Here is a 21,263-nt window from a genome sequence, read left to right on the forward strand (position 1 = left end):
TCCCTGGCTTTTCAAGATACCTAACTTTACTTTTGTTTGTACTTCTCCCATTATGTAAAAACTAATGGTGGATGACATTGAAGTTCGTAATTTGTTTTCAGTCTAATTTTCGAGTCCCTAACTTGCAGATTTCTTTCCTATTTTCCCATCATCCCTTTTCTTGGCACACAATCTTTCCTCAGTTTATAGTTTACTGTCTTTTAAACATTCTTTTCTACCCTTCCTGCTCAATGAGTCTTTCATGGCCCTCATATGATCAAGAAACAAAATTCTATTCCATTAGTTGAGACCTTGCTCATTTTTCTAATGCAGACAGAATAGCTCAATCCTGTGTCTCCTCAGCATTTACTCATGAACAGTAAAAATGCACATTGTGTTACAGTTTTTCTTGTGTTTTCTACATGGTAAACTTGTTGAGGAAAGGGACTGTATGTCTTCTCATCAGTGTCCTTAACATAGAAAAGAAACCCAAGCCGGGCGGTGGTGGCGCACGCCTTTAATCCCAGCACTTGGGAGGCAGAGACAGGCGGATCTCTGTGAGTTCGAGACCATCCTGGTCTACAAAGGTAGCTCCAGGACAGGCTCCAAAACCACAGAGAAACCCTGTCTCGAAAAAAAAAAAAAAAAAAAAAAAGAAAAGAAAAGAAACCCAATAATATTCTTTAAAGAATTAGTTAATCAATGAACAGTCTTAGAGAAACTAAATTGCCAACCTCACTCACAATAAGAACTTAACAAAGGAGTTCCATAAACACATATATACTGTATTTTCTTTGACTCTTTACTGGATTTCATTCGGGTTGAGCATTTGTCTTCTTAAATTTCTGTCTTCAGTAATGAAAAGAGTTTTACTGTGCAGTGAAGTTTAATGTAATTTTAAGGTAAACTCTGTTTAGGTTAGGGAGAGGAGTAACCCAGTTGCTTTAGATCTTAGTGTTTGCAATGATGTTGAAGGAGTGACAGGACATTTTGAGTTTAGCTCTCTATAGTTTTATTATATGTACCACTGATGGTAGTTTGAAGCTTGAAACAGTTTTATATGTATAAATGTACTCAGAGACTGGAATTTAGACAATAATTATCCTCTTAAGTGAATCTGTTTGGAAAGCATAAAATGGCATTCTTTTCCCAAAGAAAGATGTGGTTGTTTCGAGACTGCTCTCGCCAGTTTAATGGTGTCTCAGCTGAAACAGATGCCTTCCTTGCTTTCTTCTTTAGAAACTGCTTCATAGCTTTAAATGCAGCATCTACAGCACACACAGGCACTATTAACAGATCAGAATGAGGCCAGGGGAGAACTCATCTAGGATCCACACACCTAAATGCAGTTAGTAAACAGAGACACTAACTCTCATTAAGCATAATTAAACCTAATATTGACTGTAAACTGTTACTTACCTTAAACTTCTCTGTAGAGAGAGTGGAAAGGGATTAACCTAGCAGACTGGGACATTAATTACTACCTATTTCACATTAAAGTTACCATCAAGAAGAGCTATATTCATAAATAAAACATAGGAGGGATTGAGAGACGGAAAATATGTAAATTCATTTTTAAAAGGAAAGAAAGTGTATATAAAAAAATAAAAAGAGGACTGTGAGTGATGCCAGCCTCAGCAAAGGGAACACTAGCTAATTACTACAACAAATAGACTAAAATAATCACAGAGGTATGTATCTTTGCCTCTGACTGACAGGACCTGCTTCCTAGGAGACTTGGCTCAGCTCAGCAAGAGGCTTTTTATGTACCCTTCCTGCCACTTTTTCAGGCTACTGAGGGTTTAGGACAGGATGAAAGGACTTGGGAGAAATACAATTTCTTCCCCCCTTTGCAGTCATTAATAGCAGTTTATTTATGAAATTTGTTATAATGACTAGAAATATTTGGTTTGTCAATGAGAAAGCACAGTGTATTTTTCCCCAGTCAAAATGGTCTGGCAACTGGTCTCCTGCTACTATTTAATAATCTCCTTCTTGGGTGCAATCGAAAGAGTGTGTTGTGAAGAATATAAAAATGTCAGCTAAATTTAAGATCCACTGTTAAGTTTTATATTATGCTGTAGGCTCAAGGGGGTGGATTGAGGAGAGAAGACTTTAAAGAGGAAACAAAGTGAGGACAATACAGACATCTACTCGCCTTAGAATATTCTTTCTAGTACACCAGGATGTTTAGGCTGCTACCCATGACCTGCTTTCTATTTTCTTTCCATGGAAGAAGAGGCATGCACTGAGGGTGGAAATTCCTATACTTCTGCCGGGTGGGTGTTCTTTTTATCACTGAACCCTACCTATATTCTTGGCTTAACTGTACTATTCAACCATAGTTTAGATTTAACTTGGTAGGCTCTTAATCAGGTTTTGGAGCTATTGTGCTAATCTTTTGCTTTCGGATTCTCATAGGCAAGCACCAGTGTAATGTAGTAGTAGTGACTATGAAAACCCGAGCCTATGAAGTAAGCCTGTAGCATTTCTTAAAGGGGATGAGGAATTCAGTTTAGAATAAAACTCCTGATTTGTTTCATCATGAATTTAAAGTTAGTTTCACAGGTTATGTGTTTAACTACTGCAACAAAAATAATTAATGGACAAAAAAAATCTATCCTTCATTTCACCCATTGAACAAAAATTCACCAACTGATTGGATGACAGAGGATGAACAAAAACAGTGAGTGTGAGAGTACTTCTATCCTCTGCTCTTGTAACAGTAGTGACATTACGAAATAACCATAACAATGGCATTCATATTAATCAGACATATTTATACAGAATTAGTGTTGGCTTCTGCTCTATATTACCTTTAATTTTACATGAACTTTTATTATCTGAGCATATCAAAAGAGACATGGTGAATGAACAAAGAGGCCCTGTTATGAGACGAGTATTATTTGACATTTTGGGAAGCTCTTATTATAGGGTTTCCTCTTACGTGAGAACAACGGGAAGGTTGTCATAGTTTCTCTATTAGAGACACTGTGGATTTTTAAAACAGAAATGGAGCCTATTTTTTTTTCTTGAAGAAAATCATCAATTAAGAGAATTGGAATTATCCAAGACTTCTTCTGGAGGCTGGCTGCCTGACCTTGTTTGATCGTGTGAAACCTTGAGCTTACAGGGCATCTCTCAGTGTCATGGTTTTTCCTTCCAGGCCTGATAGCTAGCGGTTCAGTTATCTGGAAACACCTGGTTATAACAAAATGTAGAAATTTTAAGTCTTCCACTCTCCTACAAACCAGATGCTTTTTGGATATTTGTTCATTTATGTGCTAAAAGAGAATAGTTCAAAGTAGATTCTCTTGAGGCCTTCCCTGGCTTATAAACAGGTCTGACTGGGATTTATGATCATATACAAGAAAGTGTTAACCTGGTTCTTGTTGAATTTCCTATTAAAACCACCGAGCATACATTTTTAGTCTCACCAGTTACCACACGTTTATTTTGTCTGCAGCTTGGCTAAGATTTTAAGTCCAAAGAATGAAGGTAAGAGTGTTGAAAGGCGAATAGAGGAGTCACTACAGCGGAAGCATGTCTGTTCTTGTAGCTGCCAGTGATTCTTCCAGTGGAGAAAGGAGAGGCCAGAGCTACCACCCGTCATTGATCTTCAGTTACCCCCCCCCACGATGACAATCATTGGGGAAAGTTGTTTAATAGCAAAATGCACCAACAGTTTGACCAATTGATAATTTAGCTGCCTTTAACCTTAGACTTTTAATAAAGCATTTATAGGGATTAGGACTTCTTTTTACTCCCATTATGTTTTCCTAAATTTCATGTTAAACAGGCACTGTGCTTGATGTTTAAGTAAAAACAAACAGCACTCTTCTATGCAAAAATGTCTGCCAGGATTGGAATTTAAGCACATAAAAGCAAACTACAGCTTTAAATCACACACGCACTCACGCACGCATGCATGCTCACCCACACACAAGAAAACAAAAAACATGTTAAAATCCCCAGTAAACCACTTATGCAGAAGTAATAGGAAATAAACAGATTTCCTTTATAATTTTAAATATGTAAATCAACTGAAATACTTAAATTGATTTTAAAAAATGTTGTTTAATTTTGAAAGAAATCTAATATTTTCTATTACGTTTTATGCTTTAATTGGTTATTAAGCAAAAAGTGATTTTCTCTGTGGCTGTTCTGCTTCTAAGTAAATGGACACTTAAAGTTGCCTTAAAATCGGAGAGAAGATTCTCTTGTTTTGAGTTTCCTTGACTTGCATTTCTCTGCCTTTTCACTTGGAAGACATTAGCCCAACAAGTTATCTAAGAAAAGTCTTATGTGGTTTCTGTGCAAAAGCAAGACTTTTAAAGCAGTTTACATTTCTAAGAGTTAATAGTATAACTTTGCATTCTCCTTATTATATGTGTTTTTAGGAAACTTTGTTAAATGTGGAGAAGTTGGGTTGAATGTCTAGAGTCTACACATCCAAAAAAAGTTCAGTGAGTTTTTTTACTTCAGAATGTGTTAGTTTTAATTTTTCAGAAAATAAATGTACCTGCAAGTTGCAAAATGTGTGTGTGTGTGTATCTATCCAATGACCTAATTTAAGAGGTACTCATATTATAGGTATATACCTTGTTTTTAGTAACAAATTTATCTTTTCACATGCAAACATTCACTAACGTTTATTATTTGCTAAACTTAGACATGTACAAATAAAATTACTTAATATGTGTTTTGAAATGGTTCCACGGGCTGTGGTTATCTTAGTAAAGGACTCAAAAGAAGATACTTGGGAATGTGAATTTTACTTGGGGAATTAAGGAAGTTTTCGTGAGATAAATTAGTGTTTGCATGGAAATTGAAAGTAATTTGCTTCGTGGAGGGGTGGAAATGGCTGCATTGAAAAAGAATATTCTAGAAGAAACTAAGAGTACACATAAAAGGTGAGAGAAATAAGATTGATAAAGCCTGGGTTGTTCAGAAGTATTATGTATATATAGTTCATTATTAACCTGAATGTGGCTATGAGAGGACTGAATAAAAGATCATAATCATATTCTAAAGAGACTGTTTTGTATTCATTTTGAGGTTTTGAGTCATTGGGGAATGTATTTTAGATTGTATGATTGAAGATATAACCTGTATCCACAATGGCTGAACAGGTGTGAAAGATGATGACAGACTCATGACTGACTCATCTTCTTAACATTAGTGAGATGTGAGATATAGTGACCGTTATAAAGATAGAAAATACTTGCCTCCTACCCACTGTCTCTTTTCGTATGTTCAAGTTTCTCAAAGAGATATTTATATATTCTACTTAAGTTTTCTGAATTATGCATTAATTCATCTCTGCATCAAGGGCTTCTCTCATGCCACCAAACTATTGCTCATTCAGCACCTATTGAGCCTTTAGGGTTGGAGACAAGTCTGAATGCTTTCTTTCTTTTAAATGATCTTGCTTTTCTGGTTTTCTTATTACTTGCCATTCATTCATTAAGTCTTAGATGAGCATCTTCTTCAGCGAATAACTTTTGAAAATACTCAAGGATATATATATTTTCTGATGATGCATATAATTCTTGGTTCTTTAGCACTATAGCACTATAGCACTTTAAGATATCCTGGGTAATGCTATGTAATACTTTTAAGAGTTGTTTTAAAGTCTTAGAAAGGAGAAGTAGCTAGAAACCAAATATGAGTGAGTACATCCCATGTTCCTCTTTTGGGGTCTGGCTCACCTCACTCAGGATAGTGTTTTCTATTTCCGTCCATTTGCCTGCAAAATTCAGGAAGTCATTGTTTTTTACTGCTGAGTAGTACTCTAATATGTATATATTCCATACTTTCTTCATCCATTCTTCCATTGAAGGGCATCTAGGTTGTTTCCAGGTTCTAGCTATTACAAACAATGCTGCTATGAACATAGTTGAGCATATACTTTTGTTGTATGATAGGGCATTTCTTGGGTATATTCCCAAGAGTACTCACTCATATTTGGTTTCTAGCCATGAATAGGGGACGTTGAGCCTATTATGGGTGGTCCTAGAGAAGCTAATTAAGAAGGTGAACCCAAAGAAAAACATTTAGGCGATGAAAGGAGACAGAGACAAAGACCCACATTGGAGCACTGGACTGAAATCTCAAGGTCCAAATCATGAGCAGGAGACAGAGCACGAGCAAGGAACTTAGGACCGCGAGGGGTGCACCCACACACTGAGACAATGGGGATGTTCTATCAGGAGCTCACCAAGGCCAGCTGGCCTGGGTCTGAAAAAGCATGGGATAAAACCGGACTTGCTGAACATAATGGACAATGAGGACTACTGAGAACTCAAGAACAATGGCACTGGGTTTTTGATCCTACTGCACGTACTAGCTTTGTGGGAGCCTAGGCAGTTTGGATGCTCACCTTACTAGACCTGGATGGAGGTGGGTGGTCCTTGGACTTCCCACAGGGCAGGGAACCCGGATTACTCTTAGGGATGATGAGGGAGGGGGACTTGATGGGGGAGGGGGATGGAAATGGGAGGTGGTGACGGGGAGAAGGCAGAAATCTTTAATAAATAAATAAACAATAAAAAGAAAAAAAAAGAAAGGAGAAGTAGCTCCTACATTAAAGCTGGTGACTTTAGTTAGATCCCAGATCTACTCTTAAAATAGTAGGCTACTTGGGCATGACTGTGATCTCAGCATATGGGAGGGTAGAGACAATACAACAGTTTATAATATCCAGAATATTCTACCTGGTGGGTCTCATTACAAGAAGTCATCCCGTCTCCAAACGAAACCAAACAGGTGGGTAGCAGCTGAAGAGCCACCCCTGAGGTTATCCCCTAGCTCCTACATGAACACATACACACATGCAATCACCAGACACATCCCACACATTACAGACTTGAGTTATCACTAGAGATCACTCAGTATCTGCATCAAGAGCTTCAACACAATAGAAAGGGAATTCTTTTTTCTTCTAATTTGTAAAATTTAAGAATTCATGATGTTTGTGCTTTACTTGAGCAATTATTAATCCTCCTCTTAGTCTCAGTTTCTTACTGTACGACATATGGGAAATTGTTTAGTCTTTTGAAAATCTTTGATGCTGTCATTTACTATTTTGCTGTCTGAAAAGAATGTACAGATGACATTTGAAATTCAGTAGATAATATTTATCAAAGCATTTCCCACCTTTCCACCTTTACACTTCATATTCCATTTCTTGTATCTAATGCACTTCCATCTTTGTTAAGTACCTGGTCCTAATTTCCTGTTGCTTTTGTGCTGATTTTTTTTTTATCATTTTAACAAAACCCTGAAGAAAATTGTTTTGGCCTATATATTCAGGAATTACAGTGATGGTCAACTTGTTTCATTGCTCTGGGCTGTGGAAAGACAGAATACAGCAAGAGCACATGGTGCTTACTGCATAGTAACAAGAAACCGAAGGTGTCCAGGTATAAGACAGACCTTTCTAAGACGAATCCTCCAGGGTCCTCTTCCATAGTTGGTCCACATCTTAGTAATCTGTTCAGATTTCTATGTCTCAGAGAATCATCGCAGTGAATATACTTAAGCATGCTTCATCAAACCATCTCTATAGAAGCACTCACAGACATACTCTGGAGTGTGATTTTCTAATATCCTAGGTTTCTCAGTCTATTCAGCATTAAAAAAGTTAAATGAGCCCTGCATTGGTAGTACATGCCTTTAATCCTAGCAGTTGGGAGAAAGAGGCAGGAGTATCTCTGTGAGTTTGAGGCCAGCCTGGTGTACAGAGTTAGTTTCAGGATAGCCAGTTTTGTTACACAGAGAAACCTTGTATTGAAAAGGAAACAAACAAAAACAAACAAAACAAAAAGCAAGCAAAAAAAGTTAAATAATAATGTATATACCCAGAATTTTTGGGTACAGTTTTTATTGTGTTGCTTTATTTCAGACTTTTTGAAGACTCCAGTTAGATTATGCATAATCATTGCTCCACTTATATATACTTATTTAATGACACACAGAGATTAGACATGAGAGGCTCATTTTCCATTTTGGTATATAATTTTCCAAAAGTATCTCTGAAAAATAAATACCTATTTTATTCATATTCATATGGGCTACCTTTGGTTATAAAGGCCTTTACTAAAGCATTTCTTTATTATTTGGACACAATGTCAGTTTTCACTATTTTATTAAAATATCCATTTTATAAATGAATTAAATATGCATTATCACATGATGCATGTGCATTTGGTACTAGTTGGCCTGAGTTTCATTAGAATCAATCTGCATTTTTGCAGTGTGGCCTATACTTAGATGGTAGTTCATAATCCTTGGTCTTATTTCTGTCCTAGACACATTTAGTACTAAATGTTTATATACATATATGTAGTCTAACTATAATGTAAAATTGGAAGTATTTGACTCTAGACTTTAAAATGGACTTGACAAATCTTTAAATCAAGTACACTGTAAAATGCACTTTTGTCTAGTACAACTTTCAAAATCCTTCTCCCAATTACTCTCCACTCAGTCCATCTTTAAAATAGGACACTTCCCTAATGAACTAAGCACAATAAAATAATTCTGTCACTTCCAACTCTTTATTAAAATATATTGCTAAGAACAGAAGAGCTATCAGATCAAAGTCAAACATGTGCTGGAGCAGTGAGTGCCCGCCCCCCTCTTTCCCTCTTGGTACCATCATTTCTTTTGAATGATATTTGATATTGACCCATCCTCTTACAGCCAGATATGCCTTTCTCTCTCTCTCTCTCTCTTTATATATATATATATATATATATATATATATATATATATATATATACACACTCACATTTTGTTTATGTTTGTCCATAACCACTTTGAACCTGGATACATATAAATGACTTTTAGGTAGAATGAATAAGTAGACTGTGAAAGGTATATTCGTCCTGTTCCTATCTATTGATATATTGATATTTAGGAACTTCCCCCAAAGTTTCTGGAGTTGGAGAGTTCATTCATAGTCATAGGAGAGGTAAATAAATAAATAAATAAATATATATATATATCTGCAGAAGAGGTGGTAGGTAGATCTTTATCTGACAGTTAGCTCTGGCAGTAGTGATGCCATTCACCTCAAGGGCCATTTGTTCTGTAGGTTGAAGCAGATTTGACTTTCATTTGACTGCCAAGTAATTTCATGTGGAAAGACTATTACTCTTTTGTAGGTAGGAGAGATTGATCCTTATCAATGATAGCTATAAGCAGAGGAAGCTTTGTTTACCAAGTTTCTGAGTATCAGCCTGGGCAGATCCAGGTTATCTAGCTTTATAAAATACTGATATAGCAAGTATTCTGAAATTTTCTGTAGATGGCCTATCTTCTAAAATACTGCATCTCAACCCTCATCTGAGGAACTTCTATTTGCTGTAGGTGGTAATAAGTACAGAAACTCATAACTGGCCAAGAATCAGAGAATAGGAGACTAGAAAATGGATTATGTGTTAGGTATCTTGAAATTGTGTTATGGTATTGTAAGTCTTGTTTAGATTCTTTAAAGAATATTGATATAGTATATTATATATTATATTGATAATATAATAGGTTTATATTAGTGGACAATTGAGGGGGTTGGAAATTAAAAGCTTCTTTCTGTGGTTTCAGTATCAGTTTGATTTTCATTGGTGTTCAGATATGTCCTGCGTATGTATCAGTGGACTGTCTTAGACTTTGATAGTAGACTGCTGGTTAATGTAATTCTCAATTTCTTTTATATGTAGATTAACATCAACTTTGTACATAAGCAGCTGAAGATGAGGTTGGATTTCATAACAACTTTGTGAGATCATTTTTTGACTCCTTTTTTGTGTGATCTCACTGGTGTTTTTTTAGCTATCTGAAGCTCTTTTATGGATTTTCAACCAGCAAACTAAGGCTTCATTTGCTTCACTAATCCTCATTTCTATCACTTTGTCATGTTTTAGACCAAGTGGCTAAAGAATAAATATATAACGAGTGGGAGTTCATTCAACTTTATATTAATTTTATATTTCTTGATTGCAAGAAAACCTACATAGAAAAGCTTGTGAGATAGCTCACTGACTGAACTTCCAAAGAATGTGGTTCAACTCCCAGTACCCACGTTTTGGCTAACAACCATCTGAAACTCCAGTTCCAGTGGATATGAAGCCCTTTTCTGGACTCTGTGGGCGCAAGACATACACATGGTACACAGACATACATACAAGTATATGTATACATATACACATAAAACACCTATACACATAAAAGTTTTTGAAAGGAAATATACATATAAATTTAATTTTAGATATAAAAGCAAAATGAACTTGCATCCAATGGACATATTTACATATGTGTCACCCAGACCAAAAGACAAAACACAGCATGATGAAACAGATTCTTCTTTCTAGTCTCTACTTCCTCTAGATAGTCATTAATATAATTTGTAATAAGTATGTTAATTTTTGGTTGTTTGTGATCAATGTTAAAACAGAGTATATATTATTTTATATTTGATTTGTTTATATGTGTGTGTGTGCATCTTCCTCTGTTGCTCTTACGAGGAGTCTCATTCACACGGAAGTTTGCCATTTTATCTAGACTGGCTGGCAATGAATTCTCAGGCTTTGCCTGATTTAATCTGCTATATCAGGATTAGAGGCATAATTTTTCATTACTCTACAATATTTCTGTTTATGCACATTAACTTGTATCATATCATGTTTTATCTATTCTGAGATAAGGGAATTTAAACATTTTCTGTTTGTGACCCCCTTTACCTTAGAAATATTTACATGACTTTGTCATATAGATATATACAATAGGGAGAAAAATCAAACATTAATTAAAATTAATAATTCATTTAAATTCTTTGATATAAATATAATCTTACCATTTATTAAAGATAAAGTAAAATTTATACGATAATGAGCCTGACGTGCTTTTTTATTTTTGCATAAAGGAATCTTGACTGAGTCTGATGCTTCAGGATGTAGAGCATTTTCCATTTATTTCAGAGTTGATCAGTAATTTTATTTTATAATCAATACTGAGAAAGCACATCACATAAATAAGATAGAATATAAATTGAAGAAACTGTTTTGCTATTTAAGAAAATTTTAAAAGTTCTGTACTAATCCTTACCTTAAATCCATTTTATCACTGTTTGTAAGAGACTTATATTGCCAACTGAAATGTCCACCTTTAAAACTGAACTTTCTAATGCAAGTGTCATTCAAATACATATGAATTTTATCCATTCATATTAAAGAATGGCAGTAAAATATTAAAAGTTATTTCTAAACAGACAGGACACTGGTATGTCATGTACAAGAAAAATTCATAAAATCTAATAGTTTTGAATCTGAACTCTTTCAAGTAATGGTTGTTGGCATTGTGCATAGGACTGTGCATGTAGTGCAAAATGAACATGTTATGTGTTCAAAACCAAGGCTGCAGTGACTTCAGATGTGGCAACTGGGGCAAGTGCTACCAGAAACACCTCAGATCAAACCATCTGAGTTTGAATTAACATTCGGTGCTTGTGTGCTCAGAATGATTTTATTTCTCCCAACTCCATGAAGGATTTTGACCTGCAGTTTATAAAGGTGTATTGTAGATACATATGTAGCTAGTTTCTAATTTGGGACCTATCACTTTCTAGTACGTGTGGACTTCATTTCTAAGTATTTTCATTAGATAGGTACAAAAAGCATTATTCTCAATATGTTTATATTCATCTTTAGTTGTTGTAATAAGAGCGGCGGGGCTGCATCTCCGGCACCCGGCCTCCCGCATGGCTAGCTTATGCCCCGAAATAATTACACGGAAACTGTATTCTTTTAATCACTGCCTGGCCCATTAGCTCCAGCCTCTTATTGGCTAGCTCTTACATATTGATCTAACCCATTTCTAATATTCTATGTAGTACCACGAGCTGGCTTACCAGGAAAGATCTTAACCTGCGTCTGTCTGGAGTGGGAGAATCATGGCGACTCACTGACTCGGCTTCTTTCTCCCAGCATTCTGTTCTGTTTACTCCACCCACCTAAGGGCTGGCCTATAAATGGGCCAAGGCAGTTTCTTTATTAAATGAAAGTAACTCCTCCATCATTTAGTAAAAACTATCAGTTTCCTCTATGCAGAACTATGACACTTCCAATGCATCGAAACATTGCCAGTACTTGGTATTAACTATCTTTTACATCATGACTTTTCTAGTATGAGTTTAGTTTGAATATTTCTGCTTTAGATATCCTCATTTGTAATCTGCATGCATTAGTTTGTTGCAGCTTTTAATACCTTTTGTAGGCATTACTTCCTATATGTCTGTTTGGATTTATAGTTGTGACATTATATATACAGACTATATTTGCAGATACTTTCTTTTACTCCCAGACTTCTCTTTTTGCTTTGTCTCTTGATAACAAAAGGATTTTATTATAATGAACTTGGACTTATTTGCCCCTTCTTTTACAGTTAGCATATTACCTCGTATTCAAAAACAGAACAAACTGCTTTACCTACCCCAGTATCGTGGAAACATTTTCCTCTTATCTGGAACTTTATTGTCATTAAAGTTAATTAGTTCATTTTACCTGCAATTCATTTTGTGTTATGTGTGTGACAGTGTTTGAGATGGCAAAATTCATATCCTATAGGACATTTGGCTCATTGATTTAGCACCATTTGTTGCAAAAGGCTATTTTTTTCTGAGTCATGCCAATAAGTTTAACATAAGTGTTTGGTATTCGTGGTCTATTTCTGTCTTTGTTTTGTTCTCTTAACCACTTGTTTACACTTCTACCAACAATGTATTGCTGAATATATCGAAAAATCTTCGTATATGGTAATATACAACTTTCACATATGTTTTCTTAAAATTATTTTTGCCTTAGTTTTCTTCTGTTTCCATACAATTTTATGATTTGCTTATTTACTTTTATAATTAGTGTAATTTCTTGTAGTTCAAGATCATGTCTCTGGAATATGAATATTCAGTCTACAGATGCCTTATAGTTCCTATTTTTTATTCTTTCAGTATTGACTTTTTTAAAGTTTTTATTCATATTTTCACAATTAATTATAATTTTATTTTCTCTTTTATACATCATTATGATTTTAATTAATGAACTTGTAGGAATCTCTACAATGATAACAGAGAGAGACACAATATTTGCTAAGTTACTTTTATGCATTATTTTACAAACATTGCAAATACCCTGTTTCAGATTAAAGTTGATCTGTCTGTAGTTCCTGGGATAGCTGAATTGGTTATACCAACAGTAAGTTCAGTTAATCAATCCTTGCATACATTCTTTTTTTTTTTTTTTTTTTTTTTTTATCAAGATAGGGTTTCTCTGTGTATCTTTGCCTATCCTGGAAGTCTGGAACTAGCTCTCTAGACTAGATTGGCCTTGAACTCAAGAGATCTACCTGCCTCTGCCTCCCAAGTGCTGGGATTAAAAGTATGCTCCACCACCACCTGGCTTAACCCATTTATTCTTAAAATAAACTGTTTGACATTGATGTCTTACACTTTTTTCCATAGGGAACTGTATTGATTTTGCTATGATGAGATATTCCTGGCGTCTCAAAAGAATGACTGTTGTATAATTTACAGTATCCAGTATTCTGGTTGGCTCAGTTTAGGATTTGTAGCTGCACTGTTATTTAAGTATGTTAGAAAGTCCCTTTACTTCCACTCTGGAGTTTGTTTGTGATTTTTGATGTTCTTTTGTTTGTTTGAAGATTTTGAAAGATTTTAACTTTGAGATATTTAGGTCAGAAAGTTTTTTTGTAGAAGGTAAATCTCTCTGCAGGAAAAGCTAAGTAGATCTTGGTAAGGTTGAAGCTAGCCTTGTCTATATTGTAGACCGTGACTCAAAAAAAAAAAAAAAAGGAAATAATAAGTCGAAAAAGACTTTTTTTTGTGGAAATGCATAAATTTATATAGAATTTATGTAGGCCAGGTGGTGATGGTGCATGCCTATAATCCCAGCACTCGGAAGACAGTGGCAGGCATATCTCTGTGAGTTTGAGACCAGCCTGGTCTACAAGAGCTAGTTCCAGGACAGGTTCCAAAGATCTAGGGAAACCCTGTATTGCAAAACCAATGTGTGTGTGTGTGTGTGTATGTATGTATATATGTGTGTTGTGTGTTAGTTTCTTTTAAAGATAATATTTCTTATTTCTTCTTTTAGTCATTTTGGTAAAATATGTTTCTAAGGGATTTGATATGTCTATGAGTTTCTAGACTCACTAATATGAAATTATTTTTCCTTTCCTTTGATTATACTTTATTCATTGCACAGACAGGAATATGTCACTTTTCATTCATTATCAATTGTTTTTTTCACAAGATCCCACCCCTAGCCTAGAAGCTTCTCTGACTGATAACTATTTGCAGGGAAAAAATGCATTTTCTTCAGTGGCGTCTCAGTGGGTATACAAACTGCTCCTAAGTGTAAGCCCCATGTTCAGCAGGAGATGGCCAACACAGTGTGTCCTCGGTGGCCTCTTTGAATGGTCTTTGTCTCATACTGCCTTACCTGGGGATTTTTTAACCTTAATCGTCTTTTGCTTATATATTATGGTTTCTGATTTTTTGCTTTTATGGGTTTTGTATGCGTGCATGGAAGAACATACACATATGTATGTCGACGTGTGTGTGTGTTTCCTGTTTTTTTACTTTTATCTAATTTTTAAGAAAATTTTATTTTTGCTTTATTTTTTTTCTTTTTTTTTTTTTTTCCTGTTTGCTTTCTAAAGAGAGAAGGTGTAGAGTTGGATGGATGGGGAGACAGGGAGGATTTAGTAGGAGATGAGGAGGGGACATTGATCACAATATATTGTATGGAAAGATAGTGTACTTTCAATTTTAAGATGTTGTGTTTTTATTCTCTGTCTTAAAGCCTATAATTTTAGAGGATTTTTATTTTTGTCTTTCCTGAATTAATTTTTTTTGTTAGCTTGAGTCTATTTTTTACTTCAAAACATTTATGATTAACATTTAATTTGTACTTTTAGAAATTTTGATAAATATTATTAATTATAATCATTAGGCAACTTAATAGAACTTTAAAATTTATTCCTCCAGCTTCCTTGAAACTTCACTGTTTGAACATCAACACATGGCCCATCACCACATACAAAATAAGAGAAAGAGAGAGAGCTTTTCTTGCCTCTAGTCACTACCATTTTACCCTGTGTCTTAGTGAATTTTCTATTGTTATGTTAAACATGATGGAGGCAACATTTAGAAGAACAGTTTAATTGTGTTTATGGTTCCAGAAGATTAACCATAATGGTAAAACAGAGTATAATGGTAGGAAACAATTGAGAGCTCATATCTCAACCAGAACAAGTAGGAAGCAGAGAGTTCTACAGGTGTTTTGAAATCTCAAAGCCTCACCCCTTGTTGTTACACACTTCCTTCAACAAGATCACCTCTTAATCCTGTCCATACAGTTTCATAAACTGGGTAGCAAGTATTTAAATATAAGAACCTCTGGGGCCATTCTCATTCAGTCCAACACATTCTACATCCTGGCCTTGGCCACATTGTTTTTTTTTGTTTGTTTGTTTGTTTGTTTGTTTGTTTTTTGGTTTTTCGAGGCAGGGTTTCTCTGTGGTTTTGAAGCCTGTCCTGGAACTAGCTCTTGCAGACCAGGCTGGTCTCGAACTCACAGAGATCCACCTGCCTCTGCCTCCCGAGTGCTGGGATTAAAGGCGTGCGCCACCACCGCCTGGCCCTTGGCCACATTGTAATACAAATAGCATTTAGTCTAAATTCAAAAATTCTCATCGTCTTCACATTCTTAACATTGCTCAAAAGTCCCAAGTTTTTTTTTCTGAGACTCAAGCCAATCTCTTAGTTACCAAATCCCCTATGAAATAAAAATGCAAGCTACACATTTCCAACATACATTAGCATAGAATTCATACTACCATTCCAAAAGGGAGAGTAAGAGCATAGTGTGATACAAGATTGAACCAAAAGTCAACTCCCAATCTTGTAGCTCTGTTTGTGACTTCAAATACTTAGATGGCTTCTCTTTTCTTACTTCACTGCCTGCAAAGCAGTCCTCTCCCAAGCTGCTTCCACTCCCTGTATGCAGTTCTCCTTGGCAAATGTCTCCCAGCTCTGACATCTGTAATATAGAGGGTTTCCCAATTCATCTCAGGCTTCACTTCCACAGATTACCACTATGACATCACTCTTCTTCTTTGAAGATCTTCATCCAGGGACTATGCTGCCACACATTGTCTGGTGGTAATGCTATCTTTAACCTTGGAGTAAGATTCTACAAACCCTTTACTTATCAGTCTTTTATGACTCTAAAGCTAGCACCATGTGGAAGACTCTGTACACTTGGGCTGAGCCCTAAGCCCTTTTGCACATTTGCAATGGCTTTTGTGTTGTATCTTTCTAGGAGCAGAAATACCCTGAGCCATTTCTTCTTTGGCATCAGAAGCTTTGCTGTGTGGGGTCTTGCTGTGGGGGTGCCTTGTCCTTTTATTTCATTGCATGTCAGCCTTCCTCTTAATATCTTTATCTCTTTTAGAACAAATCTTGGCAGTGGTGCTTTTCTCTTCAAACTGTGATTTTTGTATTTTTATGCCCCATCTGTTCTTTTTAAGTTGTACACCTGCCTGGGAATGATCACCATAACCATACAACACAGTCAATATTAGGGTATCTTGAAATCTCCTCTGCTGAAAATATTTCCATTACTTTTTACTTTAGGCTCAGGGGTAGTCTTAGGAAGAAGGAAGAAAGCAGCTACATTCTTAGCCACAATATTACAATATTGCTCTCCAGGGCAATAGGAATATTATCCCCTATGAAACGTCTTGAGCCTTGGTGTTCATAGGTCTTAGCATCACTGTCTTTTAAGCTCCTACTATAATGTCTCATTAAATTCTTTTCAGAGTGTTGAACCACTTTTTTAGTCCAAAGTACCAATGCCATATAATTTCCTGGTACTAACTTCCATGTTAGCTACATCTCTGTCATTATGATAAAATACCATGACAGAGGCACTTACAAAAGCAGTACTCACTTAGTCGTATAGTTACAGAGGATTAGAATCTATGATGGCAGGAATAGCTGAGAGCTTATATCTCTAACAGCAAAGAGGAAGCAGAAAGAAAATATTGGGAATGGTACAAGTGTTTCAAAGCCTTAAAGAGCACACCCTGACACATCTCATGAGCGAGGTCATACCTCATAATCCTTCTAAAACAGTTCCACCAACTCAGGACCAAGTATTCAAACATATGAACCTATATGGCCATTCTCATTCAAATCACCACAGTTTCTTTGAGTTTGACGTTTCTGTGTTCCTCATAAAGACAATGAGATCATGTAGGATTGACACTAATCTAATATTTTCTTGTTTTGTCTATGTTGTAATAAGGATTTCTTAAGTACTATACATTGTTCTTTTTGGTGTGTTTTTAAATTTTTTTAACTGACATCTATTACCAAAACACTTATGTTAACCCAAATTGTAGATAGAGTGAACGGTTTGGTAATGATAATTTGACCCATATATCATATCTTAGCTGTTCTAACAACTCCAAGGCATAAAAAATTGTCTTTCCTCTCCATAAAACTTGGTACTCTGATTTTTAGTTTTATGCTCAATCTGTCAGTGCTAGTTAGGAATCGCCAATGTCTACTGTGAGATACTGTTTTATAATAAAAGGTTACCAAAGTATTTTGCCTTCTTTACACAATGTTGATTTTGCCATGAAATTTTGTTGCTTGTTCCTGGTACCTTTAAACAGTTCTGAAAAAGAACTTCATTATAGTAAGCTTTTATACCTTTTTTTTTTTTCAGCAATGAGGTGGTTTTAAGCTATTCCATCAAAACAAAACTGGAAGCTTTCTTGTGATGTGAAATGGATTTACACAGCATTTAAGGAAAGGTGGTAGTTAACTATGGTATGTATCTTCACATCGTAATTGTGAAGATATTCTACTCATTTCATATGTATTTTGTACTCATATCTGTATGAAATTCTTACCTATATTTAGATATAAATATTTATAATCTTCAAAAACATTTGCTATTAAAGCTTATTTACCTTAAATAAATGGATCCATCTACATAGTTACATTCATTTCTCAAGCAAAAACTTTGTTTTTCTGAAGTTGGAAAACTACTGAGAATTAAGCTCAATTAAGAATTAAGTAACATGCATTTTGTATCTAGAAATTCAGCCCAAGGAAATAATTTAAATACAAAAAGTAAAATGCAAGTTTTAAGCACAGTGATTCTTATTACAGTCTTTAAACTATAACCAGAAAAAAAAATTCCCAGAAAGAGAATTGGTCAAGCACCTGTGACTGATTTCTTTACTAGAGTACTCTGAGATACTGATGGAAATCTACACATTTGCTCTAAAATTAGGTTGTAAAATAGTGTAGCCCTTAAGATGAAGACTAAATTATTGAAAATACCTCTTTTAAGACCATTAGAGACTAAACTAATAATTTAGATTTATTTTTAGATTTTTAACATTTTTTTTAGTTTCTTTAATAAACATTTGACCTTTGTTGGGGGATATGTGATGTAATTAAAATGAAAGCAAAGAATGCAGAGTATTTCAGGTTACTTAGTGTAGAAAGTAAGTCAGACAAATCAGGATTAGAAGAAAATCTGAAGAATATGACTTAAGAATTTTGACAATGGTCCTGTTGCCCATTGCTCATTCCCATCAGCCTTTAGTGAGCACACTCTCCTTTACTGTACAATGAACTGCCTAAAGTCTACACTGAAAAAATAAAATAAAATCTGAAAAGCAGCTATATTAGTCATCAGCACCAATGGCAGGAAAGGAAAGGAGGCACTTTTATTTTAGTCTTGGAGTTGGGTTTTGGATGGAGATTTCTGTTTTAGAAGCCCTCTGTGAGTACTCCAGATAGGCATGATAGCACCCCTGTAGGAAAGAGTGCCTTCTGCATATTTAGTATGTGCATTTAATATTGCATTAATTTGCAACATATAATTCAATAATTTTAAGGAATCACCGTATTTTAGTTCTTGTGGAAAAAAATCAAGTCATAATGTTATGTGACAAAATGTACTTTAGTGTTCTAATCTAAATATAATCTAACATCATTTATGGGAAGTGCATATTTCAAGCTCATATGCCCCATGTCCCCATACTTTTCCTTGAATAAAAAGTATCTGTTTCCTGTTTTAGACCCTCTTGAATACATCTATGATTAACAGAGTCTGATTATAATATGGTTAATTCAGGTGAACCTAGAATTCTTTTCTGACTTTGTTTGGACCATAGAAAGAAGCCACTAGTGCCAAACCCTTTCAAGTTTTTTCAACTGTTTCCATGCTCCCCAGTTAAGCAAACATTTCTTCAGATCTAGTTAAATGACATGTATGATATACTGCAAACCATATTGTTATTCATATATAGCATGTTCATATTTCTTTTTTGTTTAAAATTTCAATAAATTATCTGTGGAACAAATATAAGATAATAGGTAATATTTATATTTTGCTAGTTGCTGTAAGCAATAGCAGTAGGAGAATCCATGTCACCTGCTTGTCTTCCCCTAGAAGCAAAGAGTTTGTGCTTAGCTGAAATTACAATCATTTATATTTGTTCATGGACCTATGCATTTGTATATACATTAGTGTGAGCATATAAATGAATTTATGGTTAGTTAGGTGAGAGCTAAAACTTACCATTTCTTCTCTTTTGAGAAGAAATTTTACAAAATATTTTCTGTTAATAATCTTCCTACTTTCTTTTGTTTTTCATCAATTTTATTTTCCCTCCTTCATTTCCAAGGTGTCCCTGATCATCTGATTCTTATTAGATAGTTAAATTATGCACATGCCAATCTCTGTGTCCCCAAACACACATAGCTAATCAAGAGTAAAACCATTTATTGTAAATTTACTTCTAGAATGAGTCTTCCTTTCTCTGATTTTGAGGATGGATAGATGCTCATTATGATCTGGTAGACAATTATCACATGCACATTTAGAGTGTAGGTAGACAGAAGAGTGCTCTGTGCTAGGTGTTGAGACATTTGATTTTAGTCATTTGAAGACAAAGATTTAAATGTGCTTGTTTAAATTCAACAAGCCCTGAGAGCCATGAGGCCTTTGGGGTAAGAGGTGCTTAAAACCAAATAGCACAGGAGCTGAAGAAGTAATTATATGTCAGACTGAAGGTGGAACTGAACAAAGAGTGAGCTGATATGGGAAAAGGGGTGGCAAACTGAATTATGCCTTAGGTATCTACAGACCTGTAAAGCAGGCAAGAAGAGATGCGTGTTCATACAGTTTCATCAAATTTTACAAAATACAATTCTTCACAGATGATTAGCTAGTCTGATTTCATCTTTTCTGTATTTTTAACTTTACCCTAAATGATTAAAAAAATCCTACTTTCAAGGATGTTTTTAGTAAAGAATACAAAGTCTTTATAATGCAATGTGTATTCTGAATTCAGTGTGGCAGAATTTAAATATAAAATAATTAGAGTGGAATTTCAATATCCTTATTCCCTTGAAAACCAACCTTTTGAAGCCCACTGCTTTCTTCCAAAATGTTGTGTGATGGGCAAGAGGGATGGTGTGAATTGCTGAGGAAAATCTAGGCTTTTTTAAAAGTGGAGGGCGGCATCAGTTTTATTCGAAATCCTAACTTTCCCCACTGCTACCTTTCTGAGAAGGTAGGAAGGAAGCAAAGAAGTAGGTTCTGGCAGTTTGAAATATCTCAGGGATTCTCACCTCTTGTTAGGTAACTCCTAGTGCTAGCAGCAGGACTTAGAAATGAACAGAAACCCGATTCATTCCCTTTCCTTTCTTCTTATTTTCTATGAAGGTAAAAATTATTAACATAAAAGCCAATATTGTTAGGTTCAGCAATTTTCTTTAGAAAGATGGTGTTTTGCATTTCTGCAAAGAGTTCTTAAATAAACTCAGTGTAAATATGTAAACAAGTACTTTTGTCTGTGAGGTTTTAAAATTACTTTTTATGTTTCCTGCAAAGTATGGATATCATTATAGCATTTTTATACATGTGTGTCGTCCTTTATTTGTCCCCTCCGCACTGTATTCCTCTGTCACAAGTACTTTTGCTGGTCATGTTTTTTTTTTTTTTTTTTTTTTTTTACTATAAATAACTCCGTTTTCTTTCCTGCCTCATATATTCCATTTTAAACTGAAAAGTTCTCAATTTTGAGGAAAAAATTTTATTTTAGATTGTTAAAGACTGCTTTGTCGTAGTGCTGTGATGATGAGGAGATCCCAGAGTTTCTAAACATTGCAGTCTGCT

General features: G+C 35.1%; 1 protein-coding gene across 6 annotated transcripts in view; it reads left to right on the top strand.

Annotated features, from left to right (window-relative positions):
- The window catches only part of Zbtb20 (zinc finger and BTB domain containing 20), a 795,981-nt gene that overhangs the window by 171,384 nt on the left and 603,334 nt on the right, over positions 1–21,263 (top strand). The window lies entirely within an intron of this gene.

This window comes from Chionomys nivalis, chromosome 3, assembly GCF_950005125.1.
Source record: "Chionomys nivalis chromosome 3, mChiNiv1.1, whole genome shotgun sequence".
NCBI lineage: Eukaryota > Metazoa > Chordata > Mammalia > Rodentia > Cricetidae > Chionomys > Chionomys nivalis.